This window comes from Schistocerca piceifrons, chromosome 1 (assembly GCF_021461385.2).
Source record: "Schistocerca piceifrons isolate TAMUIC-IGC-003096 chromosome 1, iqSchPice1.1, whole genome shotgun sequence".
Lineage (NCBI taxonomy): Eukaryota > Metazoa > Arthropoda > Insecta > Orthoptera > Acrididae > Schistocerca > Schistocerca piceifrons.
In genome coordinates, this window is record NC_060138.1 from 161,436,850 (window position 1) to 161,461,703 (window position 24,854).

General features: G+C 43.1%; 1 protein-coding gene across 1 annotated transcript in view; it reads left to right on the forward strand.

Moving 5' to 3' along the window:
• Nucleotides 1-24,854, forward strand: part of LOC124795122 (ionotropic receptor 75a-like) — a 189,783-nt gene that overhangs the window by 128,765 nt on the left and 36,164 nt on the right. The gene's annotated exons all lie outside the window — the stretch shown is intronic.

Below are 24,854 nucleotides of genomic sequence, written 5' to 3' on the forward strand. Positions count from 1 at the left end.
ACACAAACATCTGGCAGTAGACCCGATTATTCCACATGTCAAGATCTCGCCAGGAAACCCTGAAGAGTTACAGTCTCGTAAAGGTTTCTACATTCTTAAAAAAAAGTAACCATATTTACTTGTCTAATAATGTTTGCTTCTCTGGATGTTCTGGAACGCTACTGCAGATACACGTCTGGAACATATTTTATTAGATTCAACAGACCAATAACAACAAAATAAATAGAAATCGTGCTTCACTACAACCTTGTACAGTTTTGCGATGGCTTCATACTAGCGAAGATGCTATATTTCAGGCAAAATCTCTTATTAGCCGTAACTCCGTAAGTAATCATTTGCGGACCTAAGTTTATACGAACCTTTTTCTTTAGTTTTACTTGTAGAATAACATATCAAAATACTTGCATTTCTTCCTGAATCACCCTGTATTAGAGGGGTAAAATAACGGACCCACAAAATTATAGATCAATATCGTTAACGTTAGTTTACTACAGGATTCTTGAATATATTCTCAGTTCGGATACAATAAATTTTCGTCAGAAGGGAAAGCTTCTGTCCACGAAACAGCACGGTTTAAGAAAGCGTCGTACGTGTGAAACTGAGCTTGCCCTTTTCTCACATGATATCCTGCGAAACATGGATGAAGTCAACAGGCAGGTCCCACATTCCTTGATTCCTTGTTTCCCGAACAGTATTTGACACGGTAAGCCACTGCAGACTGTTAATGAAGGTTCGAGGATAAGGAATAGTCTACCAGAAAAGTGAGTAGGTCGAAGACTTCGTAAGTATCACGACTCGGTACATTGTCCTCCATTGCGATGGTTCATCAGAGACGAGGATATTCGTCAGAAGTGCCCCAGAGAAGAATGATATGACCGCTACTATTCTCTATGTACGTAAATGATCTGGCGGACTGGGTGAGCAGCCATCTGCGGGTGTTTGTTGATGATTCTGTGGTGTACGGCAAGGTGTTGCCGTTGAGTGGCTGTAGGAGCGTACAAGATGACTTAAAGAATATTTCTAATTGGAGTGAATAATGGCAGCTAGCTCTAAATATAGGAAGAGTTAATGCAGATGAATAGGAGAGACGAACTCGTAATGTTCGAATACAGCATTAGAAGTCTGCTGCTTGGCACAGTCACGCCTATCACATATCTAGAAGTAACGTTGCAAAGCGATATGAATTGAAGGAGCATGTAAGGACTGTAGTAGGGATACGAATACTCAACTTTGATTTATTGTGAGAATTTTATGAAAGTGTGATTCATCTATAAAGGAGCAACAACAATAGTAAGACCCATTCTTGAGTATTACTCGTGTGTATGGTATCCGAACCAGGTCGGATTGAAGGAAAACATCGAAGCAATTCAGAGATGGGTTGCTAAATTTGTTACCGTTAGGTTCGAACAACATGCAAGTATTAAGGAAATACTTCGGGAACTCAAATTCCTGGAGGGAAGGAGACTTTTTTTTTCGGAACGCTATTGAGAAAATTTAGAGAATCATCATTTTAAGCTGACTGCGAGACGGTTCTCTGCCACCACCGTACATTTCGCGCAAGGACCACGGAGATAAAATAAGAAAAATAAAGGCTGCTATGGAGGCAAATAGTCGTTTTTCCGTCATTCTGTTTACGAGTGGAACAGGAAAAGAAATGACTAGCACTGGTACAGGGTACGGTGGTCTGCAGAGTATGTATGTAGATATTGGTGTAGATACAGAAATCACAACTATATGTCGGAATGTATTTAATCTTTTGGGATACTTTAAAAGCCTTACAATTGTAAAGGAAAAACAATCAATAGTATCCTCCACTAAATATAATCGGAAACGAAAAGAGATAAATTCAGAAGCTGTAGAAGTTTTCATGACCTTGGCCGTGGCTTTAAATACACTCCTGGAAATGGAAAAAAGAACACATTGACACCGGTGTGTCAGACCCACCATACTTGCTCCGGACACTGCGAGAGGGCTGTACAAGCAATGATCACACGCACGGCACAGCGGACACACCAGGAACCGCGGTGTTGGCCGTCGAATGGCGCTAGCTGCGCAGCATTTGTGCACCGCCGCCGTCAGTGTCAGCCAGTTTGCCGTGGCATACGGAGCTCCATCGCAGTCTTTGCTCAACACGTGGGGCGTGAGGTCTCCACAGTACATCGATGTTGTCGCCAGTGGTCGGCGGAAGGTGCACGTGCCCGTCGACCAGGGACCGGACCGCAGCGACGCACGGATGCACGCCAAGACCGTAGGATGCTACGCAGTGCCGTAGGGGACCGCACCGCCACTTCCCAGCAAATTAAGGACACTGTTGCTTCTGGGATATCGGCGAGCGCCATTCGCAACCGTCTCCATGAAGCTGGGCTACGGTCCCGCACACCGTTAGGCCGTCTTCCGCTCACGCCCCAACATCGTGCAGCCCGCCTCCAGTGGTGTCGCGACAGGCGTGAATGGAGGGACGAATGGAGACGTGTCGTCTCCAGCGATGAGAGTCGCTTCTGCCTTGGTGCCAATGATGGTCGTATGCGTGTTTGGCGCCGTGCAGGTGAGCGCCACAATCAGGACTGCATACGACCGAGGCACACAGGGCCAACACCCGGCATCATGGTGTGGGGAGCGATCTCCTACACTGGCCGTACACCACCGGTGATCGTCGAGGGGACACTGAATAGTGCACGGTACATCCAAACCGTCATCGAACCCATCGTTCTACCATTCCTAGACCGGCAAGGGAACTTGCTGTTCCAACAGGACAATGCACGCCCGCATGTATCCCGTGCCACCCAACGTGCTCTAGAAGGTGTAAGTCAACTACCCTGGCCAGCAAGATCTCCGGATCTGTCCCCCATTGAGCATGTTTGGGACTGGATGAAGCGTCGTCTCACGCGGTCTGCACGTCCAGCACGAACGCTGGTCCAACTGAGGCGCCAGGTGGAAATGGCATGGCAAGCCGTTCCACAGGACTACATCCAGCATCTCTACGATCGTCTCCATGGGAGAATAGCAGCCTGCATTGCTGCGAAAGGTGGATATACACTGTACTAGTGCCGACATTGTGCATGCTCTGTTGCCTGTGTCTATGTGCCTGTGGTTCTGTCAGTGTGATCATGTGATGTATCTGACCCCAGGAATGTCAATAAAGTTTCCCCTTCCTGGGACAATGAATTCACGGTGTTCTTATTTCAATTTCCAGGAGTGTACTTGATAGATAGAAGACAGCTTAATGAGCACTCCACCTTTAAAACTTTTTTTGTTGCTCACATGAAACGCAGGTAAAAGTATCAAACACATGCAGTTCGTTGCGCTCTGCACGGCTGTACGCTGTTGCAACAGACAGGTAGCAGCCGTCTCCCTCTCAGTACCCGGCACTTCTCTCTCTCTCTCTCTCTCTCTCTCTCTCTCTCTCTCTCTTGTCCTTTAGTTTTCATGCCATTGATTTATACCACATTTCTCTCGACAGCATGTTTAAGTGTTTAGCTCGGGAGCGACACTGGGCACGAAAATTGAAAAAGTTAGTTTCCAGTTCCGTTAGGCAATATCTTTTACGGACAACAAGAGCTCATGGTCCTTCGTCTGTAATTTGTAATGTCTGCTTACTAGCTTTATTTACTAATTGTGGACCGATGTGTAAAGTGGCCACCCTAAGGAAGATGTTGTTTTTTCTGACATCATGTCAGCGATAAGCATATATGACATACCTCTGTAAATTGTATACGAACTGTAGCTGTAAAACAACTGTATTATTATTCCACTACTTTTTGTAGTAGAGAGGTGAACTTTGCCCAGTAGGTAAGGCAAAAGGTCCAGAGACATAGAAAGGGAAGCAAAATGATAAGGTGAACTGTAATTTGGTTTTCTAAGACTTACATTTGGATGTATTTTCCTTAACCGTGTCACCCAAATCTTATCTGCAATCTTTTTCTCTTTTTTGAGTCAGTGTGGCAGATTATTCCGCATAGCGGACTCAAATGCAGAGTGTTGTAAATAAGTTGCCGATATGCCATAATATCTTAGTTCCATGTCAAGGGTATGATTACGGTGTTCTTCCTCTTGCTTTTGGTTGAATACACGTCTGTAGTTCCCAAAAATATTCTTGTCTTCAATAGCCCTCAGAAGTATCACAGTATTTTGAATGAGTTGCTTGAGACACTGAATAGCTTGGCTACTTTAGCAAACGACATGTTTTCTTTTTTTACAACATCCAATCCCTGTTGGATAGCCTAGATATTCTATCTTTGTTGCAGTAATTTCCTTAAATAATTTGCTGGCATCTTAACATACACTTTTAATAAGACAATATAGCCACTCGCCACATTGTTAATACACAAATACGTTAGTATCCTTATTTTATGAAATACTCATGTCTTATTAACATTTCCTTTGTCTTCAAAAAAGGTACATACACCACAAAGGTATGTTCGGACAGTATGGTCACTTGGCCACTTTGCCCTATGAGGCGACTGACCACTAAGTCCAAGTGGACGCCACTACGCTAAACATATCTGAACACGAAATTTCATCTTCTTCTTTTGCCTGTGCCTTTGTCCCGCAGATTTCGCAAGGTCGGCATGGCTACGCTCGGATTTGGCATGGTAAATTTAAGGGGTGGCCAGATCCCCTTCCTGTCGCCAACTCCATACCCCCTGGGAGACGATCAGTGTACATCAGCTGCATGCATCTAGTGTAAACCATGAAATAGTGCGAACGTGTTTAAAATGTCTGCAGTGCTTGTAACTGAGGCGGAACGTGAGAACCAGCCTGGTATTGACCTAATGGGATGTGGAAAACAGCCTAAAAACCACATCCAGGCAGGCCAGCTTGTCGTTACTCCGCCGGGTGGATTCGATCTGGGGCCGGCGCGCCTACCCGAGTCCAGGAGGCAGCGCATTAGTGCTCTCGGCTAACCTGGCGTGTTGAACACGAAATTACATAAAACTGCTAATTCATAAATACGTGGCTTCGAAGGCTAAACTATAACGCTTTTACCATCATTGTACCAATTAACTGTCACAATTTGTATTTTTTCAATACGTGTTAAAGAATTTGTCATTTGTCTTCCACCAGGCGTAAGAAAACACAAAATATTTCGCTGCAGAGGAGTTATTGCGGCAGAACTGGCGGAACTTCCAGCTGGTGTTGCTTTCTTCCGGAAGATTATTTCTAAGCTGCTGCTAATCACGTGTCTCCATCGGGTGTGACGAGGACTCTGCAGTAAGCAACCTTTCTGCGCCTTGGCATCCAAGATTTTAAATGTAGCAGCAACATTTGGAGCGGAAGAACGCAATTGCACTGCTTACGGTGGGGTTCACACAAAAGTCCGAAACAGTTTGGTTCCAATACGGACAGAAAACTGGTATCAGTGCAGTGGAAACTGAGATACAATTCTGATCGAGTAAATACAGACAGTCCTCCGGAAAATACCTTTATTTCATCAGATGAGAATTCTTTGTAATGACCATCCGTGTTTTGCAAAGTGAGCCAATAACTTCGTGAATTTAGTTGACATATCTACTCATCTCTTGTTCAAGTTCTGAGGAAGTGATATTATCTTTTGTTTTCTGCAATTGTCTTTCTAGTTCAAGTATAACGCTATTGTCTGCAATAAAGGAAACAAATCATTTAAATAACATTTCTGGATTTAAGTTTATTTAGCATTAGGCAATAACAAACTGAAGTCCAACTAACGTACATAAATTGCATAACTTCACGAAAAACTAGAATTAAAATATTAGAAATTAATACCTAAATTTTCAATCCATTCAAGGAATGCCTTTATAAATTCAAATAAATCTTTTAGATTTTCAGGGTACGCTCGTCTGCTACAGTTCGTTACAGTGTGTTTAATGGCCTGATGTTCATTGCCACAGTGACATTGAGAAGACGAAGCTTTTATCCAACGATGGAGGCTTTCTTTACAGATGTCATGGCTCGTACGAATCCTGCTACTTGTCTTCCAAGCATGTCGCGGCAATTCCATGCCGGCTTTGCTTTGTATCAGGTCTTATGAAAGTGTGATATGTCTCACGGAGAACGCTATTCCCAGTTTCTGACAACTTGCTGTTCATATTGAATTTCATTGCTTGCAGAGGGTCTGCCATTATGATGGGTGACTGCGTTAATTTTAATTCGCTCTTTCTAAAGCAGTCACATCAGAGTGGATTGTGATCTGTGGAATTTTAATTAATTTTTCACATTCCCTGAGGAGGACAATCCGGAGGCGGAATGAGGTTTACAGATGCTAACCATTGAGGAGTAGATCTGATGCAACCCGTCATTGCCTCATTGCAGCGCTTAGGTGAACAACGATTTTTCTAACATGTGAACTGTTAAGCCATACTGGAGCACAGTATCAGACAGCAGAGCAGACAAGTCCTAAGGAAGAACATCGTAATGTTGAGGCTCTTGCGCTCCATGAGATGCCACACAAACTCTGTGTTAATGTTATTGTGCGGTCTCAGTTTTGTTGCGGTGTTTTCTGTGTGTCTGATTTAAAGTAAAGAATTTTTTCTTGTGATGTTATACTTCCCAGTCCATCCATCTGTCCCACTTAAACCTGTTATTACACTACTGGCCATTAAAATTGCTACACCAAGAAGAAGCAGATGATAAACGGGTATTCATTGGACAAATATATTATACTGGAACTGACATGTGATTACATTTTCACGCAGTTTGGGTGCATATATCCTGAGAAATCAGTACCCAGAACAACCACCTCTGGCCATAAAAACGGCCTTGATACGCCTGGAAATTGAGTGAAACAGAGCTTGGATGCCGTGTACAGGTACAGCTGCCCACGCAGTTTCAACACGATACCACAGTTCATCAAGAGTAGTGACTGGTGTATTGTGACGAGCCAGTTGCTCGGCCACCATTGACCAGACGTTTTTAAAAGGTTAGAGATCTGGAGAATGTGCTGGCCAGGGCAGCAGTGAAACATTTTCTGTATCCAGAAAGGCCTGTACAGGACCTGCAACATGTGGTTGTGCATAATCCTGCTGAAATGTAAGGTTTCGCTGGGATCGAATGAAGGGTAGAGCCACGGGTCGTAACACATCTGAAATGTAACGTCCACTGTTCAAAGTGCCGCCAGTGCGAACAAGAGGTGACCGAGACATGTAACAAATGGCACCCCATACCATCACGCCGGGTTATACGCCAGTATGGCGATGACGAATACAAGCTTCCATTGTGCGTTCATCGCGATGTCGCCAAACACGGATGTTACCATCATGTTGCTGTCAACAGAACCTGTATTCATCCGAAAAAACGACGTTTTGCCATTCGTGCACCGAGGTTCGTCGTTGAGTACACCATCGTAGGCGCCCCTGTCTATGATGCAGCGTCAACGGTAACCGCAGCTATAGTCTCCGATGGGATAGTCCATGCTGCTGCAAACGTCGTCGAATTATTCGTGCAGATGGTTGCTGTCTTGCAACGTCCCCATCTATTGACTCAGGGATCGAGACGTGGCTGCACGATCCGTTACAGCCATGTGGATAAGATGCCTGTCATCTCGACTGCTAATGATACGAGGCCGTTGGGATCCAGCACGGCGTTCCATATTACCCTCCTCAACCCACCGATTCCATATTCTGCTAACAGTCGTTGGATCTCGACCAACGCGAGCAGCAATGTCGCGATACGATAAACCGCAATCACGATAGGCTACAATCCTACCTTTATCAAAGTCGGAAAAGTGATGGTACGCATTTCTCCTCCTTACACGAGGCATCACAACAACGTTTCACCAGGAAACGCCGGTCAACTGCTGTTTGTGCATGAGAAATCGGTTGGAAACTTTCCTCATGTCAGCACGTTGTGGGTGTCGCCACCGGCGCCAACCTTGTGTGAATGCTTTGAAAAGCTAATCATTTGCATATAACAGCATCTTCTTCCTGTCGGTTAAATTTCGGGTCTGTGCACACCATCTTCGTGGTGTAGCATTGCCAGTAGTGTAAATCGCTTTAAACAAGTTTTTCGTTTCATACCAATCCTGTTGAGCCGTTTTAAATCTCTGATGCGTCTCTGATCCCACTACACACAATATTAGCATATATACAAATATATAACGAACTGTTGTAATTTTACTTACTTGAAACACCTCCAGAATCCCTATAGACGTGAAACTTCAAGTCATATTCCGACCCATTTAATACTCTATGTTCGTTATAATACCGAACAAATCCTCATTTCTTAGACGTACATAAATCTGTCAACAGATGGCGGCCAAGGATACAGTGCAGTAAATCTCTGTACAGGGGCTCATCAGTTCAAACTGTCTCCAGCTCGTGACTGACATAGTCACGTCACGTAACGCTGCCTTTATATTGGGCTAACGTGTTACTTGTGTAGCGTAGGACGTGTTCGGTATTTTTAAAAGTTTCCACTGCAATAACGTCACAGTGCTGTCCTTTCGGCTGCACTGTCGGAGACCAGAAACGGGATGGGAATTTATAGGTTTCCTGCTGACGGTAGAAATGCAATAAGAAGGATTATTATGCATTAGAGTAAATCATCTGAAGATTTAAGTTTCGGTGATGAGTATACCATATAAAATAGGTCTGCAGTGTTTTATGTTTAACAATTCGCTATCAATGATCCTTCGCAACGATGTGATGGTATATTCGTGAGGTATGTCATTATTATTGTTTCGTGTCGTTTCGTTGTCAATGTTAAATTCTTAGGGTACTGCATACTTCTCTCATTCATTCACTTACGTGTCGTGTATCGTTTAGCATCTCTTCTACTGCAAGGTCATTGCTATCAATATTTTGAGGAGGAAGTAAAGATGGGGTCTGTAACGCGTACTCTAAATGCTATGAGCGCTTGTTAATTTTCGATAGGGTGAAAAACATCTCTTCTTCTGAGAAAAAGCTCTTTGTCCTTAAGGTATGCGTTTAGGAGCCCATATTTACTACACATTTTTTTTCTTGTTTTGGCCCACACTCTCCCCTCTCAAAATATGAAAAGCAAAGAGCTTGCAGTAGAAGAGATGCGTTTCATAGTATCGAAGATGAACAATTGCCCGCATATCTCATAAGGTATGCTTTAGAGCCATTGTTTACTAGACGTTTTTTCCTGGTTGGGTGTGAGAATCCTGTCCTTAAAAGTTAGTCAGTGCTTTTTGCAATGGCTATTGAAAACGTATTCACGTTTTGAGAGATGCTAGTACGTACCAAATCAAGAGAAAAAGCGCAGTAAACATGGGCTATACAAGCTATGAACACGTATTCAATAGAAGAGATGCGAGTCGCAGTAGCGGAGATGAACAAGCGCTCACTGCTCTAGAGGAACGTATTTTAGAGCTTATGTTTACTGTAGATTTTTTGCTAGTTTAGCTCCATATTACCACCTCTCAGGATATGAAAAACTCTTTATTAGCACCTTATACCTAAAGAATAGAACACATGGCAATATCATCGTAACAATACAGTCGTTTTTTTTAATCGTCTATATTTTACCACATTTTATTCCGTAGATCTTCACGGGACATCCACGTCTGTTATTCATAGTCAATGAAAACATCCACTACAGTTGTAGAAATTATTTCTTTCAAAAAAAGAAAGTACTACGTGGTTTGAAGATATATGTGCCGTTTTCAGACCATTTGAAAGCTTTTGAATGAGTAATAATACCTAGCTACATGGTTAAGGTAATCAAAGCTAAACAGAACCAACAGAAATTCTTAGAATTAACATCTTGTACGTACATTGAAATGTAAATTCACAAAGTATACATGTTGTTGTTGTTGTGGTCTTCTGTGCTGAGATTGGTTTGATGCAGCTCTCCATGCTACTCTATCCTGTGCAATCTTTTTCATCTCCCAATACCTACTGCAACCTACGTCCTTCTGAATCTGCTTAGTGTATTCATCTCTTGGTCTCCCTCTAGGATTTTTACCCTCCACGCTGCCCTCCAATACTAAATTGGTGATCCCTTGATGCCTCAGAACATGTCCTACCAGCCGATCCCTTCTTCTGGTCAAGTTGTGCCACAAACTTCTCTTCTCCCCAATCCTATTCAATACTTCCTCATTAGTTATGTGATCTACCCATCTAATCTTCAGCATTCTTCTGTAGCACCACATTTCGAAAGCTTCTATTCTCTTCTTGTCCAAACTATTTATCGTCCATGTTTCACTTCCATACATGGCTACACTCCATACGAATACTTTCAGAAATGACTTCCTGACACTTAAATCAATACTGGATGTTAACAAATTTCTCTTCTTCAGAAACGCTTTCCTTGCCATTGCCAGTCTACATTTTATATCCTCTCTACTTCGACCATCATCAGTTATTTTGCTCCCCAAATAGCAAAACTCCTTTACTACTTTAAGTGCCTCATTTCCTAATCTAATTCCCTCAGCATCACCCGACTTAATTAGAATACATTCCATTATCCTTGTTTTGCTTTTGTTGATGTTCATCTTATATCCTCCTTTCAAGACACTGTCCATTCCATTCAACTGCTCTTCCAAGTCCTTTGCTGTCTCTGACAGAATTACAATGTCATCGGCGAACCTCAAAGTTTTTATTTCTTCTCCATGAATTTTAATACCTACTCCGAATGTTTCTTTTGTTTCCTTTACTGCTTGCTCAATATACAGATTGAACAACATCGGGGAGAGGCTACAACCCTGTCTTACCCCCTTCCCAACCACTGCTTCCCTTTCATGTCCCTCGACTTTTATAACTGCCATCTGGTTTCTGTACAAATTGTAAATAGCCTTTCGCTCCCTGTATTTTACCCCTGCCACCTTTAGAATTTGAAAGAGAGTATTCCAGTCAACATTGTCAAAAGCTTTCTCTAAGTCTACAAATGCTAGAAACGTAGGTTTGCCTTTCCTTAATCTTTCTTCTAAGATAAGTCGTAAGGTCAGTATTGCCTCACGTGTTCCAGTGTTTCTACGGAATCCAAACTGATCTTCCCCGAGGTTGGCTTCTACCAGTTTTTCCATTCGTCTGTAAAGAATTCGTGTTAGTATTTTGCAGCTGTGACTTATTAAACTGATAGTTCGGTAATTTTCACATCTGTCAACACCTGCTTTCTTTGGGATTGGAATTATATTCTTCTTGAAGTCTGAGGGTATTTCGCCTGTTTCATACATCTTGCTCACCAGATGGTAGAGTTTTGTTAGGACTGGCTCTCCCAAGGCCGTCAGTAGTTCCAATGGAATGGTGTCTACTCCGGGGGCCTTGTTTCGACTCAGTTCTTTCAGTGCTCTGTCAAACTCTTCACGCAGTATCATATCTCCCATTTCACCTTCATCTACATCCTCTTCCATTTACATAATATTGTCCTCAAGTGCATCGCCCTTGTATAGACCCTCTATATACTCCTTCCACCTTTCTGCTTTGCCTTCTTTGCTTAGAACTGGGTTTCCATCTGAGCTCTTGATATTCATACAAGTCGTTCTCTTATCTCCAAAGGTCTCTTTAATTTTCCTGTAGGCAGTATCTATCTTACCCCTAGTGAGACAAGCCTCTACATCCTTACATTTGTCCTATAGCCATCCCTGCTTAGCCATTTTGCACTTCCTGTCGATCTCATTTTTGAGACATTTGTATTCCTTTTTGACTGCTTCATTTACTGCATTTTTATATTTTCTCCTTTCATCAATTAAATTCAATATTTCTTCTGTTACCCAAGGATTTCTACTAACCCTCGTCTTTTTACCTACTTTATCCTCTGCTGCCTTCGCTACTTCATCCCTCAAAGCTATCCATTCTTCTTCTACTGTATTTCTTTCCCCCATTCCTGTCAATTGTTCCCTTATGCTCTCCCTGAAACTCTGTACAACCTCTGGTTCTTACAGTTTATCCAGGTCCCATCTCCTTAAATTCCCACCTTTTTGGAGTTTCTTCAGTTTTAATCTACAGGTCATAACCAATAGATTGTGGTCAGAGTCCACATCTGCCCCTGGAAATGTCTTACAATTTAAAACCTGGTTCCTAAATCTCTGTCTTACCATTAAATAATCTATCTGATACCTTTTAGTATCTCCAGGGTTCTTCCATGTATACAGCCTTCTTTCATGATTCTTAAACCAAGTGTTAGTTATGATTATGTTGTGCTCTGTGCAAAATTCTACCAGGCGGCTTCCTCTTTCATTTCTTAGCCCCAATCCATATTCACCTACTATATTTCCTTCTCTCCCTTTTCCTACACTCGAATTCCAGTCACCAATGACTATTAAATTTTCGTCTCCCTTCACAATCTGAATAATTTCTTTTATTTCATCATACATTTCTTCAATTTCTTCGTCACCTGCAGAGCTAGTTGGCATATAAACTTGTACTACTGTAGTAGGTGTGGGCTTCGTATCTATCTTGGCCACAATAATGCGTTCACTATGCTGTTTGTAGTAGCTTACCCGCATTCCTATTTTCCTATTCATTATTAAACCTACTCCTGCATTACCCCTATTTGGTTTTGTGTTTATAACCCTTAGTCACCTGACAAGAAGTCTTGTTCCTCCTGCCACCGAACTTCACTAATTCCCACTATATTTAACTTCAACCTATCCATTTCCCTTTTTAAATTTTCTAACCTACCTGCCCGATTAAGGGATCTGACATTCCACGCTCCGATCCGTAGAACGCCAGTTTTCTTTCTCCTGATAACGACATCCTCTTGAGTAGTCCCCGCCCGGAGATCCGAATGGGGGACTATTTTACCTCCGGAATATTTTACCCAAGAGGACGCTATCATCATTTAATCATACAATAAAGCTGCATGCTCTCGGGAAAAATTACGACTGTAGTTTCCCCTTGCTTTCAGCCGTTCGCAGTACCAGCACAGCAAGGCCGTTTTGGTTATTGTTACAAGGCCAGATCAGTCAATCATCCAGACTGTTGCCCTTGCAACTACTGAAAAGGCTGCTGCCCCTCTTCAGGAACCACACGTTTGTCTGGCCTCTCAACAGATACCCCTCCGTTGTGGTTGCACCTACGGTACGGCTATCTGTATCGCTGAGGCACGCAAGCCTCCCCACCAACGGCAAGGTCCGTGGTTCATGGGGGGGGGGGGGGGAAGTATACATAACTAAGTTTAAAACAGGTTTAAATACGTTAAAATAGTACAAGAAATGAAAGAGAATATCCTCTTCAATTATAGGCCCGCCAAAAAGCCTCTTGCAGAGGAGGACGTACGTAAAAAGGACAAAGATCCCCAATTAAAAGAGCGGGAACCACCGATAAATGGAATAAAATATGTAAAGAATCAACGGCCTGATATTCTAAATTCCCCATTACAACGGTCCAGGCTTCTGGCCGCGCCACACATGGATCCGCATGAAGACAATGGGCGGTCTTTCGAACATTGAAACGTTCAAAAAAGAGGTTATATAGACTGCGCACCTGCAGGTGTGTGAGGAAACCAATGTAACACCCTGGGTAAAGGTTATTAGGTCGCTTTCTTGCCTACGAGTCTGTTTGGTGCAACTTTTGAAACTGATTTGATACTAACTTTCTAAAGAGCTAGAGACCTGAAATTTTAAACGCAGCTCAGAACTGAATGACATTGTAATATTAGCTCGCTTTCTTGTAATTATGTTCGGAAGGGGTGGGGATAGGTGTGAAAGAGTTGAATAAAGCCACTCATCTCAAAAATGACAGTTCGCAGTCGATGAGTAACAGGACGACGTTCTTGACAACATTAGACACTGCTGGTACCCCGCGGACGATTCACTCCTACCCCAAAGACATTGTGGAGTTGCAACCGCATTGAATATCATTTAACCTCTTTGGAATGTAGTGCAACGGCAATTTTTGTTCTAGTGTACAAGGTGAAACAACTAAGGACCATTCAAAGCCATTCGATGATATTTAAATGTTATCCGAAGCATCAAATGGTGTTTATGCTTTTTCAGCGCTCCTATTTAGTATCCTTCAGTGGCGTTATCACGGATAGGTGAAACATTGACATACGCGTGAATAAAACACCGGTTCGGCAACACCATCGGTGCCACCCACGCGTCTTTGTTGAGAACGTACAAAATGTACCTATCAGAGAACTCTACACCCACTCAGTTGAGTGGTGCCTCGTGGCTGCTCTACCACCTAAGGGCAGGCAACCCCTTCGACACCCCTCAAGTGTGTGAAGGCTACTCCCAGGAAGTACTATAGGGATTTTGATACGTATTTATCACGAGAGACTTCTAATCAAATTGTGTGCCTACAGAGAATCGATACAGTAGTGCGACTGGATTCGTGACTTTTTTCAAAAAGGTCACAGTACGTAGTAATGGACGGAAAATCAACGAGTAGAACAGAAGTGATATCCGGCGTTCACCAATGAAGTGCTATAGGCCCTCTGCTGTTCCTAATCTACACAAATGATTTAGAGGCAAGGTGAGCAGCCTTCTTACATTGATTGCACATGATGCAGCCATTTACCGTCTAGTAAAGTCATCAGAAGATCAAAAACAATTACAAAATAACTTAAGCAAGACACGTGTGTCGTGCAAAAAGTTGTAATTGATCTCAGTAACGAAAGTGTGAGGTCATCCACATGAGTACAGCTTTTAATCGATTAAATTTTGGTTACACCATAAATCCCACAAACTTAAGAATTATCAATTGGACTAAATACCAAGAAATTACAATTAGAACAACTGAAATTGGAACGATGGCATAGATAATGTTGCGGGGAAGACGAACAAAAGACTACGTTTTACTGGCGGAATGTTTAGTGTTAGAAGATGTAGCAGGTCTACTAAAGACACTGCCTACATTACGTTTGTTCGTTGTCTGCAGGAGTATTACTGTGCCGTATGAGATCTTTACCAGATATGATTGACGGACGACATAAGAAAAAGTTTAAAGAAGGGTATGGATGTGATTGCGAGGTTGGGATGGCAGTCATTAAAACAAAGGCTTTCTTCGTTGCGGCGAGATCTCTTCATGGTATTTCTCCCCTGAAGGTGAAAATTGTTATTTGGAAAAGATGGGCATATAGGTAAATCAAATCCAGAAGCAGCAAGGATGAATGTGGGTGAAGACGGCAGTACACGAAAAAATCTCGATGAGGCATTTAACCAAATACACCCAAAATTTTTAGAAATAAACAAATCCAACTGTCTCACTGCCTGATTATTTCTTGATGTAATAAAGCATTTGCGAAATACGCCAGTTTTATTTGTTCGAATATTAATGAACAATATTTTATTTTTCGTTCCTCTAAAAATAGAGTTGTTGTTTTTGTTAGTGCTGCGCTTTGTTGGATTTATTACTCGATGTCTGTTCTCGTCCAGGAAGGTTCTGGAGGATTGGCAACCTCTTCTTTATAAGAATGGAAATGAAAATGGCGATCAGTTATGCGCTGCATATCTCTATGTAGCTTCCACTGCCTACTCGAAGTGCCATATTCGCCAGACCGAATGTGAACACTAGTGCCAGTAATCAATGGTGATAACTGGTGTTATTGAAGTGCTAGCAAGCTCTGGGGAACGTTTATCACTTACTAGATAATTTTACTCAGTTTGGTTGAAAAGTTTTCATGTGTACCAGAGTTACACTCCACCCAAATTACTAGAAGTACTAGGGGGGGGGGGGACATAGTCCTTTAGTATTAATTTCCCAGGCAGTAAGTCATTTCTGTAACAAATTTGGATGAAATTGTTCCAGTGGAACAGACTTATGCTCTATAATTGTGTCACACATCTCTGCTATCACATCCGTCCCGAGAGGTTAAATATCATCAGAAATGTCACCAATCAGCCCATTAATACTGAAAACTATGCATTCGACAGTGATGCAGTTCGTTTCTGTTATTTTTACATGTCACCCCCATCATGACGGTATCTCCTTATGGTGCAACGGATGTCTTACCCCAACAATAAATGTTTTTCATATAGTTATGGTGCAACGGATGTCTTACCCCAACAATAAATGTTTTTCATATAGTGAGTATATATGCACGAAGTTGGTTGAAGTTCCTCCATGCGTTCCGGCCTTTTTTATTACATGCAGCACTTTCTCACCACCGTTCCCATATGTACCGTCCTCAGTACACGTGTCTAGAAATATGTACATAGGGTGTTAAACCGGAAGTATCGACCAAATTAAAAGGTGGTAGTACTCATAAAGACAAGAAAAAAAGTCCAGTAAACTTAGGTCCAGAAATGAATACTTCCAGAGCTCTGAACATTTGTTTATATGAAGGACTTAATGTAAAGTTTGTTTGGCATTCGTTCCTTAAAGTACAACAATTGTTGATGTAGTGCGACCCTTCCTAACAAAAGGATGACTCATTTTTCCGTTGATTGCTAATCTATGCACGCCTGTTCCAGTATTTTTGCCCACTAAATAAAACACATGCTCCTCCCTCTCGGGCGTACGCAGTGAGTGATGCCTTCCACTGTTTATCTTTAGGGGCCCCTAGAAAACCTACAGTATGTGTGCTGGATAAGTAAACCGAACAGGTAATCGGTTAGTGCTACACCATGATAGAAAATCATATTTACCACATCAGTTGTGGATTAGTATATGAAATAAGAAAAGAACATGAAGTGAACCATTTGCTCGCACAGAGAACACAATAACAGTAAAGACAAAAAGTAAAGTTATTTATGTAAGGAGATAATAAACCACAAGAGACGCAGTTTTTAGTAATTTGCGCTAAAATAGCATACAGCACGCACTATCAGACAGCCTGTACCATGCATCTGCCTACTGACAACCTTCTACTCACGAGGAGAACACGGAAAATGAAATCATACGATTTTGCAAGAACTTCTCTCGGTGGAAGACACGTGTCTCGGCTTATCCGTTGATATTCGACTACTTCTGAAAAAACGACGGTCGAAGTTTTCCAGGTAGTTTATGTGCCTTTTACCGCGAGATGTGCTCAGACAAAATGCCGACTCAGAGGCTAACATCGCGGCGTTTTTAATTTTGCGCCCTGTGTTCGAAACTCGATTATTATTTTTATTTATTCATTTTAATTTATCTATCCACGTCTGTAGAAGATCACCACACGAATGTTTCTTATCAAATTAGGGGATGCAAGGGCGTTGTATTAATTGTAAAATTAAAACTGGGTTTTATAATAAGTGTCACCCATTTATTATGTATTAGACGTGTGTATGGTATGTTGAGGGGTTACAATCTTTTTAAAATCCCATATTGTAATATTTCATTCTCATATAAAATCTTATATTAATTCTTATACGTTTATTCTTCAGGAGGATTTGGTCCATTCCCCTGGATGATACCAATCGTAGAAACATTCGAAACACATGTTCTGAACACCGCGAGCATCTCTCGAAGGCAGTTTTGTCACAGTGACATTTCTTCCTATGAATCTCTCTCAGGAAAAAAATGTTGTTAACACTGCTGAAGATCTGCCGCGTTGGCAATAATTTCGCGCCAAACCATATACCGAGTGATCAAAAAGTCAGTATAAATTTGAAAACTTAATAAACCACGGAATAATGTAGATAGAGAGGTAAAATTGACCACATGCTTGGAATGACATGGGGTTTTCTTAGAACAAAAAAAAAAAAAAAAAGCGAAGTTCACAAAATGTCCGACAGATGGCGCTGGACAGAAAAACTGCTACCGTGACGGATGAGAGGTACGCCGATATGTTACAGAATCCCATCATCTCCAGCCTGGCTGATAAACACCTGCTGGAACGTACGATGTTTATGCAGGATGGCGCTCCACCCCATATTGATAGATGCGTGAAAGATCTCTTGCGCGTGTCAGTTGGTTATGATCGTGTGCTCAGCAGCCACTTTCGTCATGCTTGGCATGCCAGGTCCCCTGACCTCAGTCCGTGCGATTATTGGCTTTGGGGTTACCTGAAGTCGCAAGCGTATCGTGATCGACCGACATCTCTAGGAATGGTGAAAGACAACATCCGACGCCAATGCCTCACCATAAGTCCGGACATGCTTTACAGTGCTGTTCACAACATTATTCCTCGACTACAGCTGTTCTTGAGGAATGATGGTGGACATATTGAGTATTTCCTGTAAGGAACATCATCTTTGCTTTGTCTTACTTTGTTATGCTGATTATTGCTATTCTGATCAGATGAAGCCCCATCTGTCGGACATTTTTTGAACTTCTGTATTTTTTTTCTGGTTCTAATAAAACCCCATGTCATTCCAAGCATGTGTGTCAATTTGTACCTCTCTATCTACATCATTCCGTACCGAGCGAGGTGGCGCAGTGGTTAGCACACTGGACTCGCATTCGGGAGGACGACGGTTCAATCCCGCGTCCGGCCATCCTGATTTAGGTTTTCCGTGATTTCCCTAAATCGCTCCAGGCAAATCGCTGCAGGCAAATGGCGAGATGGTTCCTTTGAAAGGGCACGGCCGAATTCCTTCCCCGTCCTTCCCTAATCCGATGAGACCGATGACCTCGTAGTTTGGTCTCTTCCCCCAAAAACAACCAACCAACCTACATTATTCCGTGATTTATTCAGTTTTCCAATTTATACTGAATTTTTGATCACCCTGTGTAAAGGGGCCACTTTTTCGGAAAACAGTTTCAAATAATTTTCTCATTCTTATTTTCTTAATTCATTCACCTGACGTAGGCGAATAAGGACAACGTTATAACAATACACACCGGGAAACATTCTTGTAATAATCTTCTACACACTTGGGCATATAAATGAAAAATAAAAGTAAAAGTAATAATATGGTTTCAAAAACGGGCCGCTAAATTAAAAAAAAAAGAAAAAGAGTCATGACGCCAGCCACTATGCCACCATTTGGTCTGAGCATATTGCGCAGTAGAAGGCACATCAAGTATCTGGAAAATACATCGAAAACTTTGACAGGTTTTTTTTCAGAAACTTTCGAGAATCTACGTATAAGAGTGAGGAACATTCATTTCTTTCAAAAGATTCTGCCCTAGAGATTCCTCACGCCTTAGAGATAATTTTGATAACTTGTGCTTCTGATTTTTTGATAGCTGTGACAACTCTGTTAAGATTTCTAACGAAAAACGTGGGGCGTATGCAATAGATAATAGAGTTTGTGTTCGCAAAACCCGCAAAATAGTCGGTCGGTTGACTTGAAATTCTGAGACAATATTGCATTCAAATACGCGCTTGTTTTTATACAGGGTGAAGCGAAATTCCCGCACTCGGGCTTCTCAGCGCGACTCCTCGCAAGCCACCGATAAAAAAAAATGTCTCTCACAAAATTTCGTCCGTCGAGAACATCCGGCAGAAAAAGGACGTTAATGAGTGGCAATCTGGCAACTCTGTAACCACATGCATTGTAACTACCTCTGTCAACACGTCCTACTTGTGGCGTACAGTTGGTTCAGGGTATAGAGTTTTGGATTAGCGTGCAGGAGGTTGCGGGTACGATTCTGGGTTCAAGCATATGTTTTTTATTTGATAAATGTAGTCCAGATGGTGCGGTATCGGGCATTTTAATCGTCAACAGCGATTGCAGCGGTTCTTCTGGAAAACGTTTGCACTTACATACTACAATCGTAGAAATGGATGATTGGTCAGCTTTGAAAGAAGCCCTTTCCACCTCGTGGGCTCGAATTTATTTGCACCACTTCATCTACTAGATGGGAAACCTGTTTTCTTTGTACCCTCCTCTAATGGTCACATAGATTAGTACCAACTATTGTTCTTGCCTCGTTTAGGTCTATTACATTTCGTTAGGGTCTTACGTTATCAGTAGGACTAGCAAGGTGCTTTGCGAATAATGTCCAAACTTAGTTACTATTTGTATGTGTTATCACCACGGTCCCATTAATCGTTTCAACTGTCTATTTCTTCTTTGTCTAACCACGTATTTGTTGTGTTCAGCGTTACAAAATGTTGTAAATTTCGGATACATGTGACATAAGAAACGATATATATTACAATATGTAATGTCAGAATGAAATAAACAAATAAAAAGAAAGCGCCCCAACCCAGGACTGAACCCTCGCCCTCCTGCATGCTAAGCCGAAACTCTATCCACTGCACCAACTGTACAACATAAATGCTAGTAGGGGTAGTTATGATACATTCGGATGCAGTGTTGTTAGATTGCCACTCTAACATCCTTTTTCCGCCGGATGTACTCGCCGGACGAAATTTTGTGAGAGACATTTTTTTATCGCTGGCATGTGAGGAGCCGCGGTGCAACGATAGAGTGCGGGTATTTCTCTTCATCCTGTATACCTCTTTTGAAATATACACGTCAAAAAAGTTTTGCATCACCTCGGTTCCCAGAACGTTGACTGTGGACATTGTATCACAGACACAGTCCCATTGACTGTCCAGAGATGTCACTAAACACGCCCAAAGATGTAAACAACCGTGCATGAGCGGAGCCTATTAGACGGAGGGGGCCCGACAGCCGATCAGCTCCAGTCATTCGATCAGGGAGGAGGTACACGGCTGGTGTTGTCTGTAGTTCAACCATGCCTAGACGGTCAATACCGCGGTTCGATCGCGTCCGCATTGCTACCTTTTGCCACGAAGGGCTCTCAACAAGGGAAGTATTCAGGCGTCTCGGAGTGAACCAAAGCGATGTTGTTCGGACGTGGAGGAGATACAGAGAGACATGGAGTGTCGATGACATGCCTCTCTCAGGCCGTCCAAGGGCTGCTTCTGCAGTGGATGACCGCTACCTACGGATTATGGCTCGGAGGAACCCTGAAAGCAACGTCAGCACGTTGAATAATGCTTTTCGTGCAGCACAGGACATAATGTTACGACTCAAACTGTACGCAATAGCCTGCATGATAAACAAGTTCACTCTCGACGTCCATGGCGAGGTGTATCTTTGCAACCACGACACCATGCAGCGCGGTACAGATGGGCACAACATGCCGAACGGGCCGCTCAGGATTGGCATCAGGTTCTCTTCACTGATGAGTGTCGCATATGCCTTCAACCAGGCAATCGTCGGAGACGTGTTTGGAGCCAACCCGGTCAGGCTTAACGCCTTAGACACACTGTCCAGCGAGTGCCGCCAGGTGGAGGTCCCCTGCTGTTTTGGGGTGGTGACGTACGCCGCTGGTGGTCATTTAAGGCGCCGTAACGGATGTACGATACGTGAATGCCATCCTCCGACCGATAGTGCAACCAAATCGGCAGCATATTGGCGAGGCATTCGTCTTATTGACGACAATTCTCGCCCCCATCGTGCACAGCTTGTGAATGACTTCCTTCAGGATAACGACATCGCTCGACTAGAGTGGCCAGCATCTTCTTCAGATATGAACCCTATCGAACATGCCTGGGATGGAGTGAAAAGGGCTGTTTACTGACGACGTGATCCACCAACCACTCTGAGGGATCTACGCCGCATCGCCGTTGAGGAGTGGGACAATCTGGACCAACAGTGCCTTGATGAACTTATGGATAGGATGCCACGACGAATAGAGGCATGCATCAATGCAAGAGGACATGTTGTTGGGTATTAGAGGTACCAGTGTGTACAGCAATCTGAACCACCACCTCTGAATGATGATACAACAAGCAATGTGTGGTTTTCATGAGCAATAAAAAGTGTGGAAATGTTGTTTATGTTGATCTCTATTCCAATTTTATGTACAGGTTCCGGAACTCTCGGAACCCAGGTGATGCAAAACTTTTTTTGATATGTGTGTTTACATATCATTTAAGTAAATAGGAGAATTTAAATAAATGGGGGAAACGTTATTACCAAAAATCTTCTGCTACAGAATATGAATTTGCTATAACAATAAACAACAATGAATGTGAGAGGAAGGGCAGAAGAGGAGAGAGAGGGGCGGGAGGAAATTGGCATAAAGAGTGGAAAGGAGGAGATGGACAGAGAGAAGTGTCAGGAGGAGATGGCGAAACGGAGGAGAAGAAGGTGGACAGAGAAAAGGGGGAGGAGCGATGAACAGAGAGCGATGGAAAGAAGTGGGGCAGGAGGAGATAGAGAGAGAGGGGAGGAGAAGATGAGAGCAGGGAGAAGGTGCTGCACACAGAGAGAGGGAAGGAGGAGGAAGTGGACAAAGAGACGAGGAGCAGGAGTCGGACTCAGACAGAGGAGAAAAGATTAGGACTTATATCTACTTACCATTATTATTACCAGTTTTCCATTCAACTAGATTAAGTCACAGCAGCACGTGTCTAGGTACAGCAAGTAGTTGTTAAAAATTCACAAGCTCAAATTTTTAGGGCTTTGTGTATTGTGTTAAAATGTATGGAGATGAAAGAAAATATTTTATATTTTAATATGTTACACTATTATTATTGAAATATTATTATAATACAAATAATGTTTCATTACTAATTAAGATGCACCCAGTACTGAAGAAGTCTGCCTCAGGTAGCTGAGAGATCAGTGCAGTGACTGCCGTGGAGGGGACCCGTGTTCGATTCCATCTACTTCCAAGGAATTTCCCTAGGTCAGAGGGCTGGTACGGGGTCCGCTCAGTCTCGTGAGGCCAACTGAGGACTCACTCGAACGGTTAGTAGCGGTTCCAAGGTCAAGAAACCCGAAAACGACCAGGAGAGCAGTGTGCTGACCACATGCCCCTTCATATCGCATCTGATGTCATTGGCTGAAGGTGACACAGCTGTCGATCGGGCCCAATTGGCACGTCTACTGCAAAAGCGCGGAACATTTCATTTCTACCTTTGTACAGAAAATGCATCACATCATAATGAGAAGATGGTAGTGAATAATGTACAGGGGTGGCCGGAACTCACGATCGGAATGTGTTCAACTATACGTTAATTTTCGCGGTTACATAGTTCAGGAAATGTATTCTAGGTTGAAAATAGTGTTCCCTGGCCGTAGTTCGTCTGTCTTCTGGTAGAACTCACTCAAATTACAACAATGCAGGCGTCAGTCCATGACAATACGGCACGTGATTGCGTTGTTTCGCTTGTGGTTCTGGCGATTAAACGGCACGTGATCGTGTTCTGTTTTGTTACCGAGGTAATACTGTTGTAAATTTTGTGTTATAATGGCGGATACAAGAAGATTTAGAACTGAAGAACTTCTCATTCTTAGCATACAGGTGCATGAAAAAGAACGAACAGGTTGGACATATGATGAAATTAGGAGAAACATTTTTAGCCGCTTCAAGAAAGAAGCCCAACTGAAGCTAATATTCGGAAGATGGAAAGAAAGGCCTTTGCAGGTGAGCCTGTGGCGGTTGCACCACGCTGTGGAAGACCCAAGAAATACGACAACGATAACGAAGTCACTTAATACATAAGTGTGTCATTGATTTGTTCACCATTAAAATCTAAAAGGAAGCGATCGGCGGAAATGTACATCCCCAGAACCTCCACGTGTTGTTGGATGAGGAAAGATGGTTACTGTTCATTTCGAACAGGTAGCATCCATGAATTAAGTGATCGTATTATGAATACGCGCTGTGATTCGTACAACCAGTTATGAGCAGCTTTTGCGATCACCGACTCTCCACGAGGTTGTGTTGATAGATGAAAGTGCTGTGTATCGTAGCTCCCGGTCTCCAGGCGTTTAATTCTCGGCGACAGAAAACCCTAAGAATGATCACTCCCCAAGTGCTGCGCTGGGCAAGCAGACGCACATCGCAGCGAATCCAACTCTGTGCCGAGAATGATAGTCAGCATGCAGAAGGAGTTTGAAATACACTACTGGCCATTAAAATTGCTACACCACGAACATGATGTGCTACAGACGCGAAATTTACCCGACAGGAAGAAGATGCTGTGATATACAAATGATTAGCTTTCCAGAGCATTCACACAAACAGCAGTTGACCAACGTTGTCTGGTGAAACGTTGTTGTGATGCCTCGTGTAAGGAGGAGAAATGCGTACCATCACTTTTACGACTTTGATAAAGGTCGGATTGTAGCCTATGGCGATTGCACTTTATCGTATCGCGACATTGCTGCTCGCTTTGGTCGAGATCCAATGACTGTTAGCAGAATATGGAATCGGTGGGTTCAGGAGGGTAATATGGAACGCCGTGAAGGAACCCAACTTCCTCGTATCACTAGCAGTGGAGATGACAGGCATCTTATCCGCATGGCTGTAACGGATCGTGCAGCCACGTTTCGATCCCTGAGTCAACAGATGGGGACGTTTTCAAGACCACAACCATCTGCACGAACACTTCGATGACGTTTGCAGCAGCATGGGCTATCAGCTCGGAGACCATGGCTGCGGTTACCTGTGAAACAGGCAGGACCGCCTGCGATGGTGTACTCAACGACGAACCTGGATGCGCAAATGTCGAAACGTAATTTTTTCGGATGAATCCAGGTTATGTTTACAGCATCATGATGGTCACATCCGTGTTTGGGGACATCGCGATGAACGCACATTGGAAGCGTGTATTCGTCATCGCCATACTGGCGTATCACCCGGCGTGATGGTATGGGGTGCCATTGGTTACGCGTCTCGGTCACCTCTTGTTCGCATTGACGGCACTTTGTACAGTGGACGTTACATTTCAGATGTGTTACGACCCGTGGGTCTACCCTTCATTCGATCCCTGCGAAACCCTACATTTCGGCAGGATAATGCAGGACCGCATGTTGCAGGTCCTGTACGGGCCTTTCTGGATACAGAAAATGTTCGACTGCTGCCCTGGCCAGCACATTCTCCAGATCTCTCACCAATTGAAAACGTCTGATCAATGGTGGCCGAGCAACTGGCTCGTCACAATACACCGGTCACCACTCTTGATGAACTATGGTATCGTGTTGAAGCTGCGTGGGCAGCTGTACCTGTACACGCCATCCAAGCTCTGTCTGACTCAATGCCCAGGCGTATCAATGCCTTTATTACGGCCAGAGGTGGTTGTACTGGGTACTGATTTCTCAGAATCCATGCACCCAAATTGCGTGAAAATGTAATCCCTTGTCAGTTCCAGTATAATATATTTGTCCAATG